Genomic DNA, 8,778 nt, shown 5'->3' with positions numbered 1-8,778 from the left:
TCCAAACGGATTCTTTTCTTTGTTTCCCCTCGATATCCCCACTACGCACGCGTTTATTAGATGTCCGCGACGGTTGCCGCGTATGCATTCTTCTGAATATTCGACGAAAGAACCGTAGGAATATCGATGGTACATTAGGCATGTCGGCCTTACGCTTTGAAGGTAATAGCGCTTTGTGTCGCGAAGCCGTTGGAAAGTTCCGTGGTCGAGTGCCGCCACACGTCGATCTGCACATTTTTCGTAGGGATAATGGTATAATGATTTTCAGTCTGCAAAGGTACGAACGTCAATTCTTCCAGTTTGAATACAGCAGATGGGGAAGTTTTGACTGTCTGTTGGTTACTAATTAATTCGATTCTACATTCAGATGAATTGATTCTATTGTGACTTGGTTTAGTTATTTTACAAATGTGGATGATTGCCGTTAGTTTGCAATATTTGTTCAAGTAGTGGCTGACGACAAAGTTGCTCTTGAGTTGGTTAGTATTAGGTCAGTTTCTACTACAAGTGCAATAAATACAGAGTTTTTTTTGGAAGGTATCGGATAAATTTTTGTTATTTTCCATTCATTGTCTTCTAAAAGTGTACAGTTATCACATATATAAGTTTATTACCATTTATCCATAATTTTAGTTTACTTAGGTGTTACGACCGTTCGCAAAGAGAAGCGATCGCGAGGAAAACGCGTCAGCGAGAGGCGTAAATTCTCGTTACAATTTTGATAATCGACGCCGCAAATCAGTCGTGTTCCCCTGTTTCGATTAGGATAACAGATAATTCAAAGTGTAACACTGAATTAACAAGGTTAATATAAACTTGTATATTTAACAACATTTAAAATTATAATTAACACGTTACAAATGATTTAACGATGATACAATTAGTTTGTTACTGTAATTTGACCTGATTTTATCATATTTCTCAATGTATTCGTTTGATTAAGCGACCTCGATTTTATTCTTCTGAACCTCTCGATGTATTCGGTTTGAATCCTCATTTGCCACTGACTGCCCTTTGATTTTGTCCTTTGTCTTATTTATCTTTTTCGTTTTATTTTCTTTTTGTGTTTTTAAAAACTCTTTAGAGTCTATAATTTGTGGATTTGTGAGTCCTTGTTTTCCTGATATGATAGTGTAAAAATTTCGTCGATGTTAATATGGAACTCCGATATGATAAATTCAGTCTGAATTAGTGAAGAGATAATTATTTCCTTTTCTCGTTATGTAATATTAGTATTCAAAGTGCATCCTGCGGATTACCATGACAGACAGACCATTCTCGATCTCGTATCTCGTATCTCGATCGAATGAATCTCACTTTTCTAGATCACATTACCACACTGGGCGTATGTGGAAACACTATGCTAGATGTTATGGTCATAGTGCATTGCGTATGAGGAGACACTATACTAGATGTTATGGATGTAGTGCTAATGTTCCTCCGGGATTGGTGTACTCAAATTGTCATTGTCACTGGCATTGTCATCACTACACACATCCAACTCAGCAGCAATGCAACCATCTGGTATTTTCCTCAACTTATCATGGCTGTACTTGTACGATCGTTTACCATCCAATGTTTTCAAAACATACCTGTCTTCCTCCAAAATCTGCGCTATTACGAATGGACCCCTGTATTTTGGATCTAATTTGGTTTGATTTCTCTCCTCATTTTTGCGTAATACAAAATCACCAAGATTAAATCTAGCTACTTTAGCCTTAGTTTTGTCAAATCTTTCTTTATCATACTTGGCGTTTATCTCTATGTTCTGTATTGCCTGCTTTCTTACATTAGAGATGTCTACTTCCCTTTCCTCAAAGTCGTCGGGTAGCAATAAACCGTAGCCTTGCTGTTTTCCCGATTAATAATTCCAGAGGACTCGATTTAGTCACACGATTGGTGGTGCAATTTAAAGCCAATTGTATTTCGCCAATCGTCTCTTGCCATAATCCCCCGGTCGTTTCTACAGCTGTAAACATGTTCTACAGGGTACCCATGATACGCTCTACCTGTCCATTGGCCCTACTAGCACCGGTAGCTATTAAGTGGAGTTTAATACGTTTGCCTTGACAAAAATCTTGAGATTCTTTGCCCGTAAAACATTTTCCCTGTTCCCCTATCACCCGGCGAGGACTACCAAACAAAAGTATTGCAGACTTGAGCGCCTTAACAGTACTAGAAGAGTCTATTTTACGGGTATGATAAGGTATAGGCATAGGTATACAAATTTTGTAAAAGCGTCAATCAAAACAATAACGTATTCTTTTAAGTCACTTTTACCACTCAATTTACTCGTTATGTCCACATGCACTGTATGCCAAGGTATGCTGGTCTTAGGTATGGGATATAATTCGGCTTGTGGTTTACCTGAACTTGCCTTAGAAACCTGACAAGCATGACAGTTCTCTACGAATTTACGAACATATATTTCGTCATTCCTTCGAATCAGTAATCAGAGGATCACGACGCTGTTCCGCTAATAACCAACCTTCAGAAATTTCAGCCAAATTTTTTTTTAGTACGTTCAATGTCTATGGGGTTTCGCGAAAAGAAATCTACGTGAACCATTTGTTTACCTTCTCGATATACAATGTTAAAATTAAAAATTTTTAGGTAAGCCCACCACCTGTGAACCCCGTCATTTAAACTCATCTTATTACTAAATGCCTTCAAAGAATTACAACCCGTAACGACAAGGAAATCTCTTTACTATCATATTCTACTACTTCGTTTTTACCTTAGACTTTCTGTATTAAAATAGCCCCATGTCCATCCATACTAGCATCAGTATGCAATTCTACAGGATACTTTGGGTCAAATATCATCAACACCGGCGCATCAGGACAAAAATTACCTTTTGCCTTATCTTTTCATGTTTGTCTGTCAAACTTATGTTTTTGTTACCGGAAGTGCATATAAAGGTTTCATTATTTGTGAAAATTTAGGAACAAATTTTCGAAAGTAAGAAGCCATGAAAGTAAGAAGAAGATATGAAATATCTACGCTGTGTGATTGTCGTCGGTGCAGGTAATGATCTACAGGCTTGTATTTCACCCGGGTTGGAGCGAACTTCTCCATTCTGAATCACATATCCCAATTAGAATACCGATGTCTTTAGAAAAGAGCATTTAGAAAGATTAGAACAAAATCCGGCATTTACGAGGGTATTTAATACGGTGTACAATCTTTCTAGAGCTTGGTCTATCCAGGCTTTTATTATCTCCAATAACATCAGTGTCGACCTCATTAATATTGATCTTATTTTTCTCGACTTTATTACATGCATTAATTATTTTTTTAATAAATTAATTTAATATTTAATTAATTTTTCTTTTTTTATAGTAGCGATGCTGTTTTGAGTGATATTTTACGTCAAAACCTTGGCTTAACATTTCACGACCAATCATTATTATCATATTTTAAATAACTATCAGCAAGGACATGAATAATTATCTTCAATGTAAAGCGGACAAAATTTCTGATGTACACTTAATACTAGTATCTCCTATTCCTCGCATTACTACTGTAGTAGTCATCCTTTTACCGAAAAATTTCAAAGCCACGGATTCTTTAATCAGTTCAATTTCAATCTCGCGATTTGATCCGCAATAAGAGGTAGAGGATACCGATCCGTGACCGTATTTTTATTTAACTCTCGGTAATCTACTCGGTAGTCTTTCTAAGCCATCTTTCTTTTTTACGAGTAATATAGGGCTCGCGGATGGAGAATTACTGGGCCGTATAATTTTTGCTTTAATTAATTTGTTTATCCTCTCACGTACGAGTCTTCGCTCTTCCTCGCTAAGTCTATAAGGACTTCTCTGTACAATAACGTTAGGATCAATTAACCGTATTTCTAACTGATCTGTATTTACGCGAGCACATGAGAGCACGTAATGAATGAATCTTTGAATTTTTAGAGAACAGAAATTAATCGGCTTTTATCATCTCCAATAACATCAGTATCGACCTCATTAATATTGATCGTTTTCAACGACTTTGTTATATGCATTAATCGTTTTTTGTTTTACGAATAACGATGCTGTTCTGTGTGATATTTACGTCAAAACCTTGACTTAAAATTTCACGACCAATCATTATATCATACTTTAAACAATTATCAGCAAGGTTATGAAAATTTATCTACAATGTAAATCCATTAACACATACAATGAACAAGATTTGAGATCTACGTCTAATTCAAATATTTCTTATTTCTCGGCAAAAAAACTTCGGCAGTAACTTTGTATCCGTTCCGAACTGTGTACGTTTGGTCGCCAGCAAACCACCAATTCCATATTATGTGGCAGTCTTACGACGCTTGTTGAACGTCTTCTTATTTTCCTCTTGAATTGTTGCAATATTTTTCTTGTTTTCCATTCTCATGACTGTGCGATCCTTTTCGAAGATATCCACCAATTCTTCATCTATCAGCTGTTTCAACTCTTGGCTCAACGTCACTTGGAAAATAATCGCCACCAACCGTTTGTCTTCCATCTCTCTGATCAGATTCCACGTCTTTGGAGACTATTCATCCATTGACATAGCGGATCCGATCAAAGAAGAAGTAGCATCTGATACATCAGTGTAGTATACAAAGGTGTCAATATGGCGTGATATAGCAACAATCGAGAACTCCACCTTATCGTAAATCAAGAGGGGTTAGGATTCATCCTAATCAGAACGGTATGCTTGAAAATGAGACCCTGGGCCTCATTAACTGTCAGTACTTTTGACAAAACCTTACCGAATTATATACTCTTTATCTGCCTGCAAATGAACCAGATACAAGGTATACTCCAGATCTTTTGGAATTATAGTGACATTTTCAGTGTAAGGTTTGTAAGCCACCGACTTCACAACCGAGTTCCTGCTATAGAGGCCGTCGTAAAACTTGTGAAGAGCGTAAACCACATCTACCGGGCATCTGTAGGAACACTTCAACGATTGCGTTACCTTGGCAAACGACGATGGTTTCGAATACCTGATCGGACACATTTGGTCTCTATCAATGTACAGGATCTGGTTCACGTCGCCGATTATGTACAACTCCGCCGCAGATGTTAAGACACTTAAGAATCCTATCGTTTCAGCGTGCATCATCAACGCTTCGTCGATAAACACACAGGAATATTCCTCCTTTACTCCGTTCACCAATACCGACGCGACGGTCCTAACATCACGCAACCAAATTTTTTCTGAAAGCGTTGGATATCTCCTCGCTAACTTATCCCGTATTTCTCTCGCCTCCTTCTTCGTCATAGTCAGAATAATATCGTTCGCCCTAGGGAAAACTTGAACGATAAATTAATTTAGCAAATGAGTTGTCTTACCACATTCAGGTGGCCCGTTAACCCAAGTTATATTGAGCAACGGAACAGATGTCATATCAACACCCTTGATATTGTTCGAAATCTGCTGATTTTACGCGAGACCAGAACGTACCTACAATCAGTATCAAAACGTCGAATTGTCATCAAATTTTACATACGTATTTACGTAACCGAACGTAACGTACATTTACGTAACCGAAATTATATTTCTTTGTATCATCTTCTTTAACCAACCATCTCTTGATAATGTTATCGTACAAATTAAAGGATTTTCCCCCTAACTGACTGATAACATCCGAACTAATTTTTAGTGAATTGTCACCTATAGACGAAATATAAAAATCGTATTCTTTTGCATTAAATGAATCAGACAAAAGGGTTGAGTACCTGAATTCTATCATTGCGTTTATAATATTTGTGTGAAAACTCTGGCCGACCAAATATTCCGATGATCTGGCCATTCCCAGGTCCGCGTTTGTCACTTTCGGGGAAACCAGTGGTAAAGGCTGTTCCACCACCATGGTCTCCGATAGAACTAAGGTCATCAATGGGTACAAATCCACTCCTCGAGCGCCGAACAGATGGAAATGTTTCGCCACTCGTCTCAAAATATCAGCCAGAACGAGAATGTTAATATCGTCCGCTATCACTAGCGCAGCTGTCCCCAAATCAGACGGCAACCAACACAAAAACCTTTCTATTTCCGTTGCCGTATCATTCACGCCGACTATTAACTGACAAAACTTACCTCTCACTTTGATGTAACCTGACCAGTCTCCAGTCACAATAGAATATTTCGAAAGAGTGTTTCCTTTCGCCACAGTAGGATGGTTCCAGAATTTACGCATGCCCTGTGGATACTCAAAAGAGTTATTAACAATACAAACAAAAGCAACCCCTAAAAGAGTACTAGCGGGGTAAGAAAACCACTCCGAAACCATAACCATCTGATCACTCGTCAATCTTCTCCCAGATAACATTCCCAATACGTCATCGGATGTTAAAACGCCGGTAGCTGTCTTCGGAGACCCACTCTTTTTCAGAACACATTTACGAATCCGCGAGAATATAGAGCCACCAGATCTCACAGATAATAGTGAGACCTCAGAATTCGAACGTGACTCAGACAGGGAAGTATCAATCGCTGACGTACTGTAGACGTACCTGTCATTTGATCAACTCTCTCATCAAGATGTTTGTCCTCATTTATCCTCCTATCAACAGTTCAAACGGCGTCTTTTTAATACTTCAGTCATAGGTAGCGTTTACAAATTGTTGCACCTTGTCCACATGTTTCCACCATTTTGCTGGATTGCTCATAGAAAGTTTTGTCAGGACAGGTATGATCGTTCTGTTCAGTCTCTCTGCTTGATCATTGTCGTGTTGCGTAAAAATTCAACAAGTGAAAAAAAGTCGATTTCCAAACATGAGATCGAGTTCTTTATTTCCATTCAATTTATATTATAATTAAATGGTAACCCTTTATAGTATTTGCGATTCGCAACGATAGACTTTTAATATTCAGACTGGTTCGGACTTGCCCTTTTATTGCCTGTCGTCTTACATTGGAGATGCCCCGATTTCCTTTTCTTCGATGTTACCGGGTAACAAAAGATCGTAAGGTCTTGCCGTTCTATCTATTAGTAGCTCTAATGGACTCCAGTTTGTCACACGGTTGGTGGTGCAATTCAAAGCCAACTGTATTTCCCCAATCGCGTTTTGCTATGGCCGCCCGGTCGTTTCTACTATCGTGAACATATTTTTCAATGTACCCATAACACGCTCTACCTGCCCATTGGCTCTACTAGCACCGGTCGCTATCAGGTGAACTCTAATTTGTTTACTTTCACAGAACTCTTGGAATTCCTTACCCGTAAAACATCTTCCCTGATCTGCTATTATGCGGCAGGGACTGTCGAATAAAAATATAGCGGACTTGAGTGCTTTGATGGTATTAAGGGAATCTATCTTACGGGTATGATGCAGGTATACAAACTTCGTGAAAGCATCTACTAAAACAATGACATATTCCTTGGAGTCATTTTTGCCGCTTAGCTTGCCCGTTATGTCCATGCGCACCGTATGCCACGGATGCTGGTCTTGGGTATCGGATGTAATTCGGCTTGTATCTTACCCGAGCTTGCCTTCGAAACTCTACAAGCATGGCAGTTCTCTATGAATTTGCGAACGTACTTCGGCATTCCTTCGAACCAGTAATACTCGTACAGTTTCTCGAGCGTCTTGTCTCAACCCAAGTGTATAATTGACTGATGCACATGGTTAATAACGGATCACCTAAAGCCTCTCGGGACAATGGGCAAGCAGAGGGTTAGGTTAGGACTAACTTGGGATTTTGGGAGGAGTATTTATATTCTTTATTCGTTGCAGCGGGAAAAGACTTTGGTCATGCTTATCATATATTTTTGAGAACGGGGTAGAGTGACAGGATGTTGCCTCGACCGTCACTCATGATAAGGCGCTTGGAATTTACTATCTTATCGCATAATTAGTCGAATTTCACCCGTGACAATCGCGTGGTATGCCAGTCGTTATTAATATGTGTTCGATGTTTTCGTCTTGACAATACTCTTTGAATGCGTTCGAAGTGAACGCTGACCGCGGTCTGACACACTATGCGTCTGGGATTACCAAAAATCAAGGTTTGCAATTTTAATTTGTTTAGCGTTTCTTCGGTGATAGTCTTGTTTGGGTACAACCAAGTAAATTTGGTGAATGCATCGATAATTACGAAAATGTAGTTATAGGACTTCTCGTCGACAACATCGGCCCTAGGTGATAAATATGATATGTGTCTAACGGTATGGTTTTTTTTCTATGGGATTCAACAACCCTTCACTTTTGCCTTGCTTTTTCTCCGCCAACACATACCGTATACAATTGTCAATCGCGTTTTTTATTTTGTCTCTCCCATGTTTGGGAACCAATAATCCATTTGGAGTATCATCATCGTTTTAGCACTGCCAAAATGACCTTGTTCATGTGTTTGTATGATAATGTCCCACTGCATCGACTTCGGCACAGATATCGCTTCGCCACCATCAACTTCGCGATATAACACTCCACTTTTCGTTAATGTAAATTCTTTTTTTCTTCTCGGCATACACTGCATCGATTATCTTTTCTACCAACTGACCTTCTTGGGCCTTGTGCATTTGATCGATCAAACCGCTTCGGCCTTCGTGCTCCAACAACACTCTACTGCATTCCGGCTGAGCGCATCCGCATCGTCGTGCCCAGCCTATGTTCAATTGTGTAGTCCAATTGTTCAATTTTAACCTTTTCGCTTCGACAGTTCAGTCTGCTGAAGTACTGTTACTGAACGGAAGCGCGCGCTAGAAATGCGCACAGTGTGCGTGGTTGCTGTATATATGTTTTCTTAAGTCTTATATAGCAACTTTGCTGAATAAAACAATCTCTGCTCCAA

The sequence above is a fragment of the Bombus affinis genome, chromosome 8 (genome assembly GCF_024516045.1).
Source record: "Bombus affinis isolate iyBomAffi1 chromosome 8, iyBomAffi1.2, whole genome shotgun sequence".
NCBI lineage: Eukaryota > Metazoa > Arthropoda > Insecta > Hymenoptera > Apidae > Bombus > Bombus affinis.
The sequence above is the reverse complement of the archived record's forward strand: the minus strand, read 5'-3'. Positions refer to the sequence as shown.